At 40.2% G+C, this 16,624-nt stretch overlaps 1 long non-coding RNA gene across 1 annotated transcript in view; it reads left to right on the top strand.

Annotated features, from left to right (window-relative positions):
- Positions 1-16,624, top strand: part of LOC139319698 (uncharacterized) — a 126,769-nt gene that overhangs the window by 78,739 nt on the left and 31,406 nt on the right. The window contains exon 4 of the long non-coding RNA XR_011600642.1: positions 13,289-13,424. This is a non-coding gene — a long non-coding RNA (uncharacterized lncRNA). The remainder of the gene's footprint in view (positions 1-13,288; positions 13,425-16,624) is intronic.

The raw sequence follows: 16,624 nt of genomic DNA, 5'->3' as shown, positions 1-16,624 counted from the left end.
GCACCACAACTTCTGGAGTCAAGTTGTTCCATGGGTTAATTGTTCTCACTGTCAGGAAATTTCTCCTTAGTTCTAGGTCGGTTCTCTCCATCATTAGTTCCATTCAGTTTCCATTTGCATTATGTGCTTCAAGCATTTTCCAGCAGAAAGAACTTTTGTTCATCTGGATTCAGATTGTATGCTCCAGGCAGCATTCAGTACTATATCCACTAAATGTTTAACTCCTGAGGAAGCTATCATCCCAAGGATCCTAGCATCATAATCTAGTGCAGAGGTGTCAAACTCAAGGCCCGCGGGCCGGATCCAGCCTGCAATGTCGTCGGATACGGCCCTTGGGGCTGTCCTGGTCTACCCAATGTGAAGAGGAAAGATCAGGCCAGCGTGGCTTTGGCCCGGTCTACCCAGAGTGAAGAGGAAACATGCCAGCAGTTTGAGGAGTGGCATCAAGCTGGCCACACCTATCCAATCAGCCACACCCACCTAGTCAGCCACACTTGCCTGCCCCTCCCCCCACATGGTCAACACAGCCCTGGTGTGGCCCTCAATGAAATTGACACCTCTGATCTAGTGTTTCTACATTATAGTGAAGTTTTGATTTAACAAACTAGTTGAGAGTAAGGAATTATTAGTTGTTCCCAAATGTCCATCGCTGTAGCATTTTACTGTACATCATCTGAAGATTAACACTCTTTGGCATATAATGGATTTGCCATAAATTAATGCAGTTTTGCATCATAGTGCATAAATAAAATGAATATTGTGTGATTTAATGTAAATACAAGCGCACTGTCTAGACTGTTCAGAAACACAAATTTGTCTGTTGCTTTGAGGTGGAGGGTTTATTCAAATGGAAATCTCTCATCCCACTAAAACAGGTATATTAAATGAAGTTTTCAGCATAGTCTATTCTCTGCTCTTCATCATGACACAATTCTTGTACATTTGCAGGCTATAGTATTGTTTCAGAATCAGAAAACTGTGTCATATAATTTAGGATTGTAAAATTACAGTGTAGTTTTTTAAAAAGTGTAGTAAAGTTCGAATTGTGCTGGAAAGACTCTTGAGAGTCCCTTGGACTGCAAGGAGATCCAATCGGTCAATCAATGAAACCAACACTTTGGAAGGACAGATACCAAAGCTGAAGCTCAAAGGCCACCAAATGAGAAGAGAGGACTCCTTGGAAAAGACCCGGATGTTGGGAAAGATGGAAGGCAAAAAGAGAAGGGGATGACAGAGGTTGAAATGGTTAGATAGTGTCATCAACACAATAAACATGAATTTGGGCAAACTCTGGGAGACAGTGGAGGATGATGGGGCCTGGCATGCCATGATTCATGGGGGTCGTGAAGAGTCAGACACGAGTCAGCGACTGAATAACAACAACGGAAATTTAGGAAGTTGGATCATGCCCAGGCTCCATGCTCGTTTCCCATTTAGAGCTGCTGCATTAAGCAGAGGAGAAACATTAAATAAACAGCATTAAGCCTTTCTCCTTTCCCTCTCAATCCTAGGCACTTATTCAGGAATGCAAAAGTCCCTATCCTTCAGGGCAGCAGTTAAACGACAAACACATTCTCCACCTTCCGTTCTTGTTCATGATTCAGGGTGCCCCATATTTTTACTCTATACAACTCGGCCTGCTTTACATGCATCTCTCCTGGCACATCATGAAAAAAAAACCCAAAACAGGGAAGCTTTTATCTGTTGCTATGAGCAGCCAGACAATGAAAAGCTGTGTAGCAATTCCTCTATCCTTTTCTGTGCTGTTACGTCTTCTGTATAGTGTACATAGCCTACAATCATCTGGGTGTCCTCTAAAGCAAAGTGGGGCCGGCCTGTTGCTTTTGAATTTGCAAGCTTCATAGGAAATTCTGCAGTGCCATAGTTTAAAAGTCAGTGCACGCACAGGCAGGAAATAGAATATTGGTCTTCAAATCTCTTAGAAATTAGGGATTGCACAAACCCACGTTCTTCCACTAAATCAGTTGAGATGGAATAGATAGAATATTAAATATGGGTGATCTGGGTTTAAATCCCTGGGTCTTAGCTAATCATGATTTCTCAGTCTAACCTATCAAAATGATATTTGTTACAGGATTAAAGAAAAGCATAATCAGAATAGAATAGAATAGAACAGAACAGAACAGAACAGAACAGAACAGAACAGAACAGAATAGAATAGAATAGAATAGAATAGAATAGAATAACAGTTGGAAGGGACCTTGGAGGTCTTCTAGTCCAACCCCCTGCTTAGGCAGCAAACCCTACACCACTTCAGACAAATGGTTATCCAACATCTTCTTAAAAGCTTCCAGTGTTGGAGCATTCACAACTTCTGGAGGCAAGTCGTTCCGCTGGTTAATTGTTTTTGTTTGGTTAATACGTTGCAGGCATGTCCATCTCCATCCCGGTTTTGTTCGGTCTAAATTTTCTTCTAAAATTATTAAAATAATAAAAATAATAAAGGTGGGATACTAAATAAATAAAGGAACATACTTCCCCTATTCCAAACCTATCAAATCAAGATAATAACACCAGGAAATAAAAATAGTAAAAAAAAAGAGTCACTTTCTCATGAGATGGGTGGCCATATAAATACGATGGACAAATAAATTAATTTTTTTTCTCGATGAGAACATTCTTTCAGCCGTCCATAAATGTGGGGCTACTAATAATTCACAGGATAGCTTCAGCCAACTCTCCTGGGGCAGTTATCAGCCAGTTCGTCCTGCTCTATTTACCAAGCAGCCCTGGGGCCAGCCATCTCTTGACTTTCCTAATATCTTAGAGTAGAGAAGGGAAATTAAGACAATTTCTAGTTCTCTTGCTGTGTTACCTGGGACGGGACCATAACGAGGGGAAGGCAAAACACCATTCACTAATAGATGCTATCAAGATGTTGAGTTCCTAGCAAGGATATCTGGCCTTTCTACTAAACTACTAGGAAGTCAGATGCAGAGACTAAAGATTTCCTTCATGGTTAGTAGGAATTCAATGAAAGGGTGCCAGGAAGATTGCCTATTAGACTTGCTAGCTTCTCTATTGGTTTTGTAGACAATGCCCAGATTTACAAAGCCATTGAGAGTTGGGGGCCGTACCAGTTTAAATTAATACTATTTCTAGTGCCAGCTTCCTACCGTTCAGTCTTCTTGTCCATCTATCCAAGAATGTGGGGCTGTCTGCCAAAAATTATGTATTGTGTATTCAGCTAGCCTCTTTGTACATAAGAGGTAAATTTATCCCCTTTTGAGGCTAAGCTTGGAAGGTTTTATTGGGAGAAAGGGAGGAATATAACAGATCATAGAACAACTTTCCCTGATCCTGGTGCCCTCCAGAGGCAAGCCACCATGGTTTGTGCCAAGGGGATGGTTTATACAGAGCAGATCAGGTGGAGAAACTGCCCTAAATCCATTCCCCCCACCACCACCCTGTTATATTGATGTTGTGTTTCTTGCTGTCAAAATCAAAATGAAGTCTGTTTTGCCAGCTTTGGGGACCAGTTCCACTAAGCACCTGTCTGAACAAAACGTGAAGCCCTATGAATTGAAGATTATAGGTGTAGGGAATGCTCAGCAATAGCCATAGCAACCATGACAAAACTTTGCCCTTGATGTATTTGTTTCTTCTTCTTGAAAGCAGTCTCTCAAGTACATCAATTGCTTAGGATCTACCTCAGGTGACTGTAGGAAGAAGCTTAGGGGAAGCAGAAACTAAGAAACCTTCCATGCTAGAGGGCAAGAAATGGGAAACATCATTATATGACTTCTTCTCTAGCTGAATTTGCATTGCAGTGATGGAGAGTGATTCTGGATTGAGATTTTTCCCAGCTAGAATTTACTTCTGGTAAGGTTTTCATGGAGAATATAGTATCTTTTTTTAACTGAATTACGTTTTCTCACCCTCCAACCACACTGCACTGAGTCCTCCATGATCTTTCAGGGAGGAGGTCAAACTGCAGCAGCAAACTGTCCAAGAAGGGGCCTCACAATAAAAACATCATCTTGGAATGAATCATCTGAGTGAGTCGCAGTTTCTTGTAAGTCCCAGCAATCAAACGTCAAAGAAATGCGGTCCCACAGTAGTAGAAATAAAGAACCCCTTGCTCCAAGACAAGGATTTATATTTTTGAAGCTATCCTGTTATTTATATTCGTTATTTCCTTGAAAGACAACTTTTTATCCTGCGTCCCATCAGATTGTCTTCTGAGTGCCTAGGGAAATGGTGGCTTGTTGTATCTCAGAGAAGTTGGGGTTTTTTGGGACACCTTAGAAAAGCTGGAAAAATGGAGCCAATGTGAGGTAGTTCATTAGAGCAGGAGTTGTGGAATCTGTGACCTTGCTGAAGTTGTATAACTACAATCTGAGCATTTGAGAGGGTAGTTAAATGCGTGGGTGGATTCAGGAGGCCCCTGTGTATGGTCAAAAAAGAGTTTCTAGACCTGGACAAACTTCAAATGTGTGGACTTCACCTCCCAGAGTTCTCTGCTGTGGTCATGTCTAGAAAATTTGGGGCGCTGAAAGTCAAACATCTGAAAGTTGCAAGGCTGAGAAACACTGGATTAGAGTGAATTGAGTTAATAATGGTGGATTGCTTTTGTGGACTCATTTTCTATATCTTAGCTTAATCAACCTGAAAGATTGTTGTGGGAGTAAAATAGGACCAGGAACATAAACTCTGAATTGATCTTTGGAGAGAATGTGAGCCATATATTTCTTGTACCCCTTTCTCCTCTACGTTTTCAGCCCACATTGACAAAGACTATTGTACCAATAAAGAAGAATATTTGTAGCTCAGGGTTGGAATTGAGGGGTCCTTGGAGCTCTTTGACCTTGGTGGTTTTCTTGCATTCCCCAAACCAGGCAACTTCATCAGTGCTGGTCCTAGTCCTGACACTGTGATGTTTCATTGGGTAATGAAACATCTGCAAGAAAACAATCAAATTCAGAGAGCACCAAGGACCCCTCAAAGCCAAATTGACTCTGAGGGATCATTCAGGTGTGTTATTATCTGCTATTATCTCCCAAAGCTCTTTTTTTCTGCTATGTATTCAAAATGAACATATATAACTTGGCACTTTTCTGGATACCGTGGCTGTTATTATATTATTATTATTATTGTTATCCTTGAGATGGTGACACGCTTCGATGGGTGGAATTTTTTTCCTTCGAGAGAGGAGATTGAAATTTCATTTTAATGTGTGCCTTTGTGTATGCAGAAAAATGACAGTAGAGGATATCTTATTACTATTTTATCCTCATTGTCCATGAAATTAAAAAAAAAACAATTTTCTGAAAGTATGTGCCTTTTTAGAGCTGAATTTCCTCTTCCCATAAACTATTTTATCACCTGTTTCACGTCACCTGCTAAGCCATGATGTGGTTTGTTTGCTTTTCACCTAGTGTGATATGTGAAACTCAGCAGTTGTTAAATATTCACCAAGCCATAGCTAACCAAACAGGAATTTAGGACAATGCTGTGTTTGCAAGAAAATTTACCTTCTGTTAGCTAAACCATGATTTAATTAATGAATCCAGTTTCCTGGGCTTGAATGATACATTAGACCAGTGTTTCTCAACCTTGGTAGCTTGAAGATGGGTGGACTTCAACTCCCAGAATCCCCCCAGCCAGCAGCGCTGCTGGCTGGGGGATTCTGGGAGTTGAAGTCCACCCATCTTCAAGCTTCCAAGGTTGAGAAACACTGCATTAGACCATTAACTGCAGGCTAAGTTCACACAACGTACCAGTTTTAAAAAAATTCTATTTTGTGGTCCAGTATCCTATACGATACTGCCCAGATTTCAGATATGTTGACTGTACAGTCAGTCCCAAAGGTGCTTTTCCAAAAGGCAACTGGACTTTCTTTGTTTTTCTTTGAAGATGTTCCATTTTTCATCCAGAAGTTTCTTTAGTTCTGACAGAATGGTGGAGAATGAAAGGGTTTTGTTTCCCTGCAGTCATCTGGTCGTTAGTACTCTCTCTGAGACTCATTGACGTCACTTAGAGGGTTATCTGTGCTGAAGAAGAAGAACTGAAGAAGTTTCTTGGATAAGAAGCAAAAGGTCTTCAAGAAAAAACGAAGTAAGTTCAGTTGCCTTTTGAAAAAGCACCTTTGGGACAACCATGACTTGGATGACTGAGAATCTCCATAGACGTTGGCGGTACAGATGCCTTCTGTCCATTTCAACCACTATTCATCCCATCATCATTTTCTTACAGTCAGCCTACTTCTCTGCCTGCTCAGTTTTAGCCTTTTTTTCTCAATATAACTTGGTTTCAGCAGGTAGCAACAATTGCCTGATATTTGCCTAGCTTCAGAACCTAAGGTTAGCCCTTGGGTAGGAGAATAGGAAATCCTGGCTGTAGGCTAGACTAGGATGTTAAAAAACACCCTACAAGTAGAAGATGGCTTCTGTAGGAAAGGAAAGTACCTGAATGTGTCCATAAATGTCAAGAATTGAACTCAATTGAAGGGCATCTTTATCGTTTTGTGACTGTGTCTTGATGCCAGCATGGAGAGAGAAATTTTGATGGAAACTATACTTTAGATATTCATTTGCTTATCCTGTCACATTAAGCCTCTGAAGTGGGACTTGCTATAAAAATAGTTCTTACTCTAGCCAGTTTATTAGTAGAAGGAAAGGACAGGTAGCCTTTGACCTGTGACCACTATTGAGCCCAAAATTTCTTCTGCTGAGCAAGACAGTTGTTAAGTGAGTTTAGCCCCATATTTGCGACCTTTCCTGCCATACTTGTTAAGCAGGTGGTAAGTTAGTAACCTGGTTATTAAGTGAATCTGGCTTCCTCTTTGACTTTGCTTGTCAGAAGGTCACAAAAGGTGATCACATGACCATCCGCCATAAATATGAGCCAGTTACCAAGCATTCAGATTTTGATCACATGACAATGGCAATGCTGCAACAGTTGTGTTAAAAACCATCCTAAGTTGCTTTTTTCAGTGCCATTGTAAGATTGAATGCTTACTAAACAAATGGTTGTAAGTTGAGGGCTACCTGTAGTACATTTCTGTTTTCTGTTTAAATTTATTACCTATGAGGCACTTTACTCTTGAGACAATGAAAGCATCTATTAGCAAATCAAAAATATAAGAGAAAAAAAAAATAAGCAGAAGAAATGTGATACAGAATAGATTAGAATAGAATTCTTTATAAAAACGAATGCCATTTACTTTCCTGATTTAATGCACAGTGTTAATAGTTGGAGGTCTTCTCGTCCAACCTCCTGCTCAAACAGGAGACCCTATACCATTTCCATCCATTACCTCTTGTCCTGCCTTCAGGTGCTTTGGAGAATAGCTTGACCCACCTCTTCTTTGTGGCAGCCTGTCAAAATATTGCAAGACAGCTATCATGTCACCCCTAGTCGTTCTTTTCATTAGACTAGACATACCCAATTCCTGCAACCGTTTTTCATATACAGTATTTTAGCCTCCTGGCCCCTAATCATCTTTTTTGTTCTTCTCCGAATTCTAACTGATAACTATAGCAGTCGGAACTTTTCAAATAATTTCTGGAATTAGGAAACTGTCATATGCTGTTGCTCTCTTAGAGCAGTATCTGTTCAGCTCATTTTCTCTGTGCGCTAGACATACTGCTGCTTGAAAAATGGAGAAGGAATGTTTCTGCTTTAACATGCTTAAGGGGGAATCCCGGAAAACAGCATTTGTAACGCGCTAAAAAGATTTGTAATGCTGAAAAAACTCTGGTTTCTCATCTATAACATTAACATCCTTTTCTGTTAGTTCAGTGCCAGTTAGACAAAATGAGGGTTTATCTTTGCAGCAGGTGTGAGTGAAACAGCTACTTGTAATGCTACCCGTGCTCTTAGTCAGTGAGGTTGGTCTGGGCTGCAGCTGACTAATACAGATACAGTATGAATGGTTGACCCCTTTGTACATTCCAGTTTTATGGGTTATGGGCTGGAGATTGGCAGCCTTTTTTTGGTGTTCTTTTGCCCTCCCCTCCGCCTTCTGAGTCAAGTACAATAATCTCATCTAACTTTCATCTATGTTCAAAGGACTGGGTTGGGTTTTTTTTTTTAAAGAGATGGGTAGTGATACCTAGTGCTTTGAGACCTACAAACTGATCAGACTTTTCCAGCTTTAGGCATTCTCTTCCCAGAATTTGGCAGTTTTCCAAAGTGAGCTTTTGAAGCATTGCTTAGGAATGGTTTTCTCTCCATGCGTCAAGGAAAATCAATCAAATGTGACGTTATGAGGAACAGTGGTTTCTGAGATTTTCGATTTGGTTCCTGCTACCACAGTTTGTTTGTGACCTGCTGGGGAACTTACAGCCGTGGTTTACATTTTGCATTTAGTTGGGCCAGGCTGGAAGGTAAAATGACAATTTCTTTGTTTTCCTCTTCGTTGCTGTTCATTAAAAGGAGCTGCTTTAAATGGTTTTGGAGTGCCGGGATAATGATGGATGGATAGATGTCAGAACCTTTGCTTGCAAAATCAAGGTGAAACTAAGCTTTGAGTAATCTATGAATTCAGCTTCTAGGCCTTTAACTGATTTGGTTAAGTCTTGTTATGTCAGAGTTCCCCAACCTTTCTGATTTTGTGGACCGTCGGGGAGGAGAGGGGATGTTTCTGTGCAAGCGGTCTGCAAGTGTGAGCACACGTGCGCAGCTTCCACAAGGGGGGATGTGCATGCACACACATACCCTCACCCACTGCTTCCACGGCCGGGTTTTGAATGGCTCACAGCCTGGGGATATATACATATACGCACATACGTATGTATGTATGTATGTATGTATGTATGTATGTATGTATGTTATGTATATATATGTATGAATGTGCAAATGCATAAAGATCAGCTTGTTATTCTGAATGTTTGACTCAGTTAAAGGTGAACAAATTGTGGCTAAGGCTTTCAGGTACTTTCTTATAGAAATTGAGATAAAGGTGTTGGCTAGTAGTATTGTTTGATAACAGCCCTGCGTCGAATCAGAGTTATCTCTCATATAGAGAAGAGGCTACGAGGCTATCTTTAACGCCAAAAATTATTTCACTATTTCAGTTTCTCCCATTCTTGATTAGTGTTGTTGACTTTGAACAACAAAAAAGCACAGAAAAATGCAGGGTGGCATAACCAATTTATTTGTTGCTTGCTTTCAGATTTATGTCTTGTTTTCCTTTGGTGTGATGTAAGATACCTTACACGGGATCAGTCTCCCATTATTTCATTGGCAATTGCAGCCATCTTGTGAAGAAGACTCCACTAAGAGAGATGGGCTGGACCACAGCCATCCACTGAGCTCCATGGTTGAGTAAGGTGATGTCTCTGGTCCAATTCTGGTAACTCAACTACACTACACTTCTCTCTCTCTTTCTCTCTCTGTCTCTCTCTCTCTCATATAATAGCTTATAGTAAACTCATCCTCAATGAATTATAAACTGTGAACTCACATTAGGGTTACTACATCTGGACTGTAAACAGCCAATCATTAGATGGCAGTAAATAGTTTTATATATTTTTGTGCTGTCACCTAGGAAAATGGATTAAATCAAGAATCAGCTGAAATGGGTGAATACAGTTTATAGATACATTGATGATATTCAATCTGCCACTCTTTATCTGCACAAAAGGAGACCTTGGAGTCAGATCCGGACAACTTTTCATGGACATCTATCTCCCCTGGAGTCCTGTATCTGTATTAGAATTTGTTTGTGTTCTCAACCCAAAGTTTTGAGGTGATTTTTATCCTTTATGTAGCAATCTAATCTATTTCCAAAGGAGCATGCCCTTGTCTTCAGTCTGTCACCGCAGTTGCTGTTCCTTCTGTTATCCAGTTGATAGTTTTTTTTTTTATAATCCAAGGAGTGTGTGATGGTTCAAGAAAAGCTGAAGAACTTTCATTCTGTATCTTAGCAAATCCTGAAAGGAGCTAATTTTACCACCATGCCATCAGTAGCTGATTGTACTCTCTGTCCAATTATTTTTCTCAGCACGCACAAGAAAGGGTCTCGTTTCCTTTTTGTGTGTGTACATATAAGAGAGAATATTTCCGTTCTCCACCGTCCCTAACCCTGCATGGTGTTTCAAGTCAGATCACAGTGAAGTAGATGTATTGATCATATTTACCTGCTGTGATTATTATGTTTTGCAGGTTTCTGTATGTTTTGTTGCTTTTGCGTCTGTTGCTTTTATTTATATTTTTTTATTCCTTCCGTTCTTTTTAATTGTCGTGAGCTTACCCACAATCACATGGGAGAGATGGGCAGCTATATAAATTGAGCGAATAAATAAATACACAGGCTGTAGAATGAGATCGAGTTGAACATGGTTTCGGGCACGATACTTTTACAAATCAGCCACTTTGTTTTTTCTCTTTTCGTCTTCGCTTCCCCCGCTGTCTTTCATTTCTTTTTTTTTCTTTTTTCTTTTTTCTTTTGGTCTATGGAATTTTCCTGGGCTTCGGGCATTGCCAGGCATTTGTCAGAAGCAACATTGCATGAGAGCCTGAACAGCTACTCATTGCAAAACATGTGCTGCGTGCTGCTGACTAATTTCCTTCGGTGTATAATTGAGGGCTGACTCAAAGCTCAGATTTGGCCACCTCCTTGCAATGCTGAGCAAAGTTGATCTTGGTTTGGAATTACCATCAAAGCGAGCAGGATACCCCCACTCTGTCCCATTTACAATGAACAACAGGGTTTGGGCAGAGAGGAAATTGTTCGTTCTCCGCAATTCTCCGTATGGCTTGGATGAGTCGGGGATGTGCTTTTGGCCATCAGAGGGGCACGTGGCCACCTTAGTATGCTAATAGGAGGCGAGGTCTCTTGCTGGGAATTGACATTTCCCTCTATTCTTAGTGAATGATTTCAAGACTCAGAGAGCTGAGTTTCTTGCTTGCTATGAATAGTACAGGAGACCGGTCTCATCTGGCAGGCAAGTTTTCTAGATTTTTTTTTTTTTTGTCACTTAAGAACGAAACTTTCCAAAAAGAAGAAAAATGAAAGTGCTGTAGGTCACACCTTATTTCTCTTGTCCTCTTCTTTCTGACACCTGCCTTCTTTGATTCCCCCCTCTCTCTCCCTCCCTCTCCCTCTCTCTCTCCCTCTCTCTCTTTCTGTCAATCAACTTTGGAAGTCAGGACTACTCTAGGATAGAATATCTCAGCCTACAGATAGACTATGTAGGCTCCTTGGAGGCACAAAGAAATGGATAACAATACAAATATTCCTGTTTTTCCAAAGAAGAAGATACCCAGGAGAGTTCATTCCCCATTGTTGGGCCATGTTGGCGGGCAGAATCAATGGATTGCTCAGGAAAACCAAGATTGAAAGCTGGAGCCATTGCTGTATGTGAGTGTTTTGAACCAGGCGGGTGATTGATTGTATGCTTTGTTATTTTCTTTTCTTTGCTAGGTAATGGGTTTCTACATGTATGTGTGCCTAGGACGAGGGCTGGAGTCCATTGGCAGAACACACTTTTACCTTCACTGTGGCTCAGATTTGATCAGTGTTGTCTCTAGTTAAAAGGATTGGAGACAGAAGATTTTTTTTTTTTTTTCTGGTTAGAATACATATATGGCTACATGCACTTGCTGTCTGGCTAGTCTCCGCTGAATGACTGAAAGCAGATTTCTGGTTTTCTATTATTTGATCCTCTTGATGTTGTAGAGTAACTTTCCTTGGTCTTGATCAGAGTCTCAGGAGGGTGATATCTATCTCATTGCTGAATAACAGAGTTAGAAGGGACCTTGGAGGTCTTCTAGTCCAATTCCCTGCTCAGGTAGGAAAAGCTACACCATTTCAGATAAATGGTTGTCCAATGTCTTCTTAAAAACCTCCAGTGTTGGAGCATCCACAACATCTGGAGGCAAGTCACTCCACTGATTAATTGTTTTCACTGCCAGGAATTTTTTCCTGAGTTCTAGCTTGCTTCCCTCCTTGATTAGTTTCCACCCATTGCTTCTTGTTCTGCCTTCAGGTGCTTTGGAGAATAGGTTGACCCCCTTTTCTTTGTGGCAGCCCCTTAGATATTGCACACTGCTATCATGCCACACCTAGTCCTTCTTTTCATTAGACTAGACAGTTGACATACCCAGTTCCTGCAACTATTCTTCATATGTTTTAGCCTCCAATCCCCTAATCATCTTTTTTGCTCTTTTCTGCACTCTTGACACCTTGCTTTTTTGATGTCTACCACGGGCCAGGTTGCCTCTGGGAGATTTGACTCTAAATCTCAAACTTGACTTTTGGGTCCATCATCAAGCTGTTGTTTTTCCCTCAGCCTTAGTATTCTAGCTATTCACTCACTGGGAATTACAGTGTATGAAAGGGGGAAAAAAATAAATCCGGAATTTAGAGCATCTGGCAAATGAAAGAAATCAGAATGGATATTCATGATACTTTGGACTTTTGGAATCTCCTGTCTTCCAGATCTGTTTAGATACTAGTTCCCCCATCCACATCCGTTTGGGAGTACAATAGGTAGTTTTAAGAAAATAAGAATTATTCTGCTTGACAAGTTGTGAGTTTATGTAGTTCTGTTTTACAGTTCTGTAAGTTTTCAGGTGGAATGTTTCTTCCGTTTAACTCAAAAGAACTTTGAGTCAAATTATTACCTTATTAAAATATACGGATGCAGGCAGTATATGAATTGGGCCACAAGAGGCAAGGATTATTGTACTAATCGTTAAAAGGGAATACTGTTCTTGGATTGATTGGGAACAGAAAGGGTTTTCCTGTGTGAGTAGGTGTGGAGTTGAGAACCTGTTATGAAACTGGATTCAAGGCAGCTTCTTGCATCACAGATTGGCAAGAAAGGATACGGACACAGTTGAAGCAGCCTCATTATGTTACAGCTAGGAGTATGTGCTAAGTTCTGCAATTTGTACAGCACAAACAGTTCGTACCGGATTTATTATATATTTTTTTCTTTCCCACTCTGCTTCTGGGGAAAAACATGGAAGCACCTGTGCTTGGAAAAGGAGAATATAACAAGAAATATTTTCACTAAAAAAAAATGAAATGTCTCTTTTATAACCTTTTTTGTACCGATCCGGGACTGGCATCCACAGCAAATGCTTAGTTCTCAAGAGCTTGTTGGTCTTTTCACGACATCTGCTGAATTGCCATTGGTAGGAAGGAGGCGGAAGAGACAAGACAAGACACCACCACCACCCCCCAAATAAATATTTTGGGAGAATTGCTTTGTGTAAATTGTTGACCTCCCCACTCAGAGAGCAGAATGAATTGGAAATGGAAGCTTCATTGGCGTGTTTTTCCCACCCACCCCTTCCTTTCATTTGCCTGCAGCTGATTCAGGAGTCTTCCAGTAGCAGATGAAAGAAAGCTGCAACGTTCCTGACTGCAAATGGATTTGATGCTTGGGATGATTTTAGCCTCTTCCTTGTTGAGGACTATATGAGATTTTGATAGTTTAGCCCGAGTGGTAAGTTAAACACAGTCTTTCTTTAATCCTTTATTATAGTGGTTCTCAACCTGTGGTCCATGGACCCCTGGGGGGGGTTGTCACAGGGGGCCTGCAAAGGCTTGAAGAAATGTTATGATTTAACTCTTGAGTTAAGTCTGGGTGGTCTGTAGCCATGGTCCTTGGCCACAAAAGGTATTTAAAGGGGGTCCGTGGTGAAGAAAAGGCTGAGATCCACTGCTTTATTGTATTATGTTTTTAACATGTTTCACTACCTAGGCCATTTTATTACTATTCCCATTTTAGAGCTAAAGAACTGAGAGTGTGTAGGACCATGACCAACTGACCATTCTTCCTCCTTAGCTAAGTTGGAAGAGGGATACCCCAAGCCCAGTTTGGGGAAAAATAGGTACTAGTTCAAAACCCCCCTAGGCAAATCATTCTTAATTCACCTTATCCCATGATTTGCCTTTAGGCTGATTGTGCCTTTCTCATTCCATCTAAAATAGGAAATCGTTTCTCGTGTATCTCTTGGAACCGTTATAATGCGATAGGATTATGAATGCTTACTATCATTTGTATTTATCAAAATTGTACATCTGTCTAATTCACAAAAGGCAACTCTGGGCGGTGTACAATCCTCATAGATTACTACTGCCATTGTAACCCCGTCTGTATTTTCATTTCATTTCATAGCACATAATGGACAAGTGGGGTGGATGCTAAGAGATGGTGACTAGCTGGTGAGTTTAGGGCAAAGAGAAGGTTTGCATTTGAAGAACAACGTACTTACTTACCTTCTGATATTGCATATAGTTTGATTCTTGGCATTTCTAGGGAGAAAGAGACAAAGGCAAATTTATTTATTTATATTTCATATTTCTTAACCGCCCGTCTCCTTGGAAAGGGGCTCTGTGTGTTGTCCACATGAATAATCTGAATCCTTGTAAGGCATTTTAATTTGTTTGTGGTTTGTATCGTACCTCGTGGCCGGCATCAGCTTGTATCACCGAAACCAATCTTGCTTGAGAACTGCCTCACTCTCTGTGATTTACTTATTGTTCCATGTGGATGGTAATGGTGGACATTTTAAGTTGTGTTGTCGAGCCTCTGTGTAATTGCTTCAGAAAAGAGATGGACCAAATTCTTTGCCAAAATTCTTCCGTCACAGTTTTGTGATCCCAGAAGAGTCTTTGGCAGTGGCCTACCTACCCAGTCAAATATTTGTGGGAATAACTGGGCAAATATTTGAATTGGCATTTCGATTGACATTAAATATTTGACAATCTTATGATTTTTTGGAATTTGAGAATTTACAGGTGATTCATTCGGAAGAAGACAGACGGTTAGCTCGTTTGCAGTGAAGTTTAGTCATGGGTTGTATTGGATAGCTGGCATTCTGACAGTTAATTGTATGCTATCAAGGATATTTGATCAAAGAGAGATGAGAAAACCCCCCTGGGGGGGGTATTCATACAAAATGATTCAATGGGAACATGACTCTTATCAGGAAATACCCTTTTACTAGAAGATAAACTGGTGAAGTTACTCCCTGTCATTCCATATCCATACATGGACTCACCCCAGACACACAACCTTGATGTTTCTTATATCTCCCTCTACTTTGTGTGTGTGTGTGTGTGTGTGTTGTTGTTGTTAGGACTTGGGCATACTTCCAAAAAAAAAAAAAAACAATGAACAGGTGTGGAATGCTTGAATATATGAATAAAGATCAGTCTGGAAGGAAATGCTTTGGTTTTTACTAGAAAGTTTCCTATTTACTTTTTGTCAAGGAATCATTAAACCCGAATCTCCAAATTATACATTCAAGTAGAGCCAGTATGTCCACCACATTCCATCTTTGGACATCTTGGTGCTCCTGAGTACCATCGTGATTATTTATTTATTTATTTAATTTGTATACCGCCCTTCTCCCAAGGGGACTCAGGGCGGTGAACAGCCAAAATTAAAATACATACAATACAAAAGTTCAGATAATTAAAAAATATTAAATCAATCAGCCTCCCATTTTAAAACCCCAAGTCTATAAAATTTAAAAAATCCCATTAAAAATGGGACATTTCTACTTCTAAATTGCAATGAAATGGGGTCCAAGGGTAGCATATTGTATGTTGTACAAGGAGCAAGGCATTTTGTTGCATTTGCGTGACTGCAATTTTCTAAGCCTGCTAGTTTTAATTATTTTTATTTATTAAACAAACTTACATGGCTGCCCATATACCAGAAGGAACTCTGGACAGTGAACAACAAAAATCTCAATACAATAAAAAGACCATTTGAACCATTGTTTCCACTCCTCTTTCAAAAGTATAGAAAGGGAAAGGAAGAAGAAAGAGGTTGCAATTACGTGATATGCTTAATCGAGTCAAGTGGAAGATCACATTCACACAAGATACTGAGCTTTGTTAGTTTTAACTATGGTTAGAGGTAGGGATCCTTGTTGCTGTTTTTTAGCTTGTTTGTGCTAACACATCCCATTTCGTTTATGGTTAGATACACTACATAAATTAAGAACATGAGTTCATTTTGGAATAGGGTTATGTATATTATGTGAATGCAGCCAATGTGTGTGAATCTTTGGATTATTATGGATCTCAGTAGTACGATTTTTTTTACATCTATATTATGCTGTTTCATGTTGTTGGTTTTTTTCTTTTGCCACAATTGTTAAGCAAATCATTGCAGTTGTTAAGTAAATCACATGGTTGTTAAGTGAATCCATCTTCCCACATTGGCTTTGTTTGTCGAATACTGGCTGGGAAGGTAACCAATAGTGATTGCATGACCCCGGGACAGTGCAGCTGTTGCACATGTCCGAATTTTGATCACGTGCCCACGGGGATGGCTGCAGTGGTTGTAAGTGTGAAAACTGATCACGTCACATTTTTCAGTGCCGTTGTAACTTTGAACGGCCACTAAACGAATGGTTGCAAGTTGAGGACGACCTATATCAATTTGAAGCTAGCTTCAGCAGCAAAATCGAGTGGTTTAGGAAATTCTAAATATATTTGGAAATAATTCTTTGTGGTTCCGTTTGTCCTGAAATCCAAAGCGAAAACCACACCCAACTTTCTTTTTCTTCCTCCCACATCCTGGGATAATGGTTGTTTCCAGAGCAGTGTAACTATGTCTGATGATATATATCACACACTGCTAGCTATTTTCGCCTCTGTTTTTTTTTTTAAAAAAGTTGTCAGATC

Source organism: Pituophis catenifer, unplaced genomic scaffold, assembly GCF_029215685.1.
Source record: "Pituophis catenifer annectens isolate HBS135680 unplaced genomic scaffold, rPitCat1.0.hap2 SCAF_7, whole genome shotgun sequence".
Taxonomy (NCBI): Eukaryota; Metazoa; Chordata; class Lepidosauria; order Squamata; family Colubridae; genus Pituophis; species Pituophis catenifer.
The sequence above is the reverse complement of the archived record's forward strand: the minus strand, read 5'-3'. Positions and strand labels throughout refer to the sequence as shown.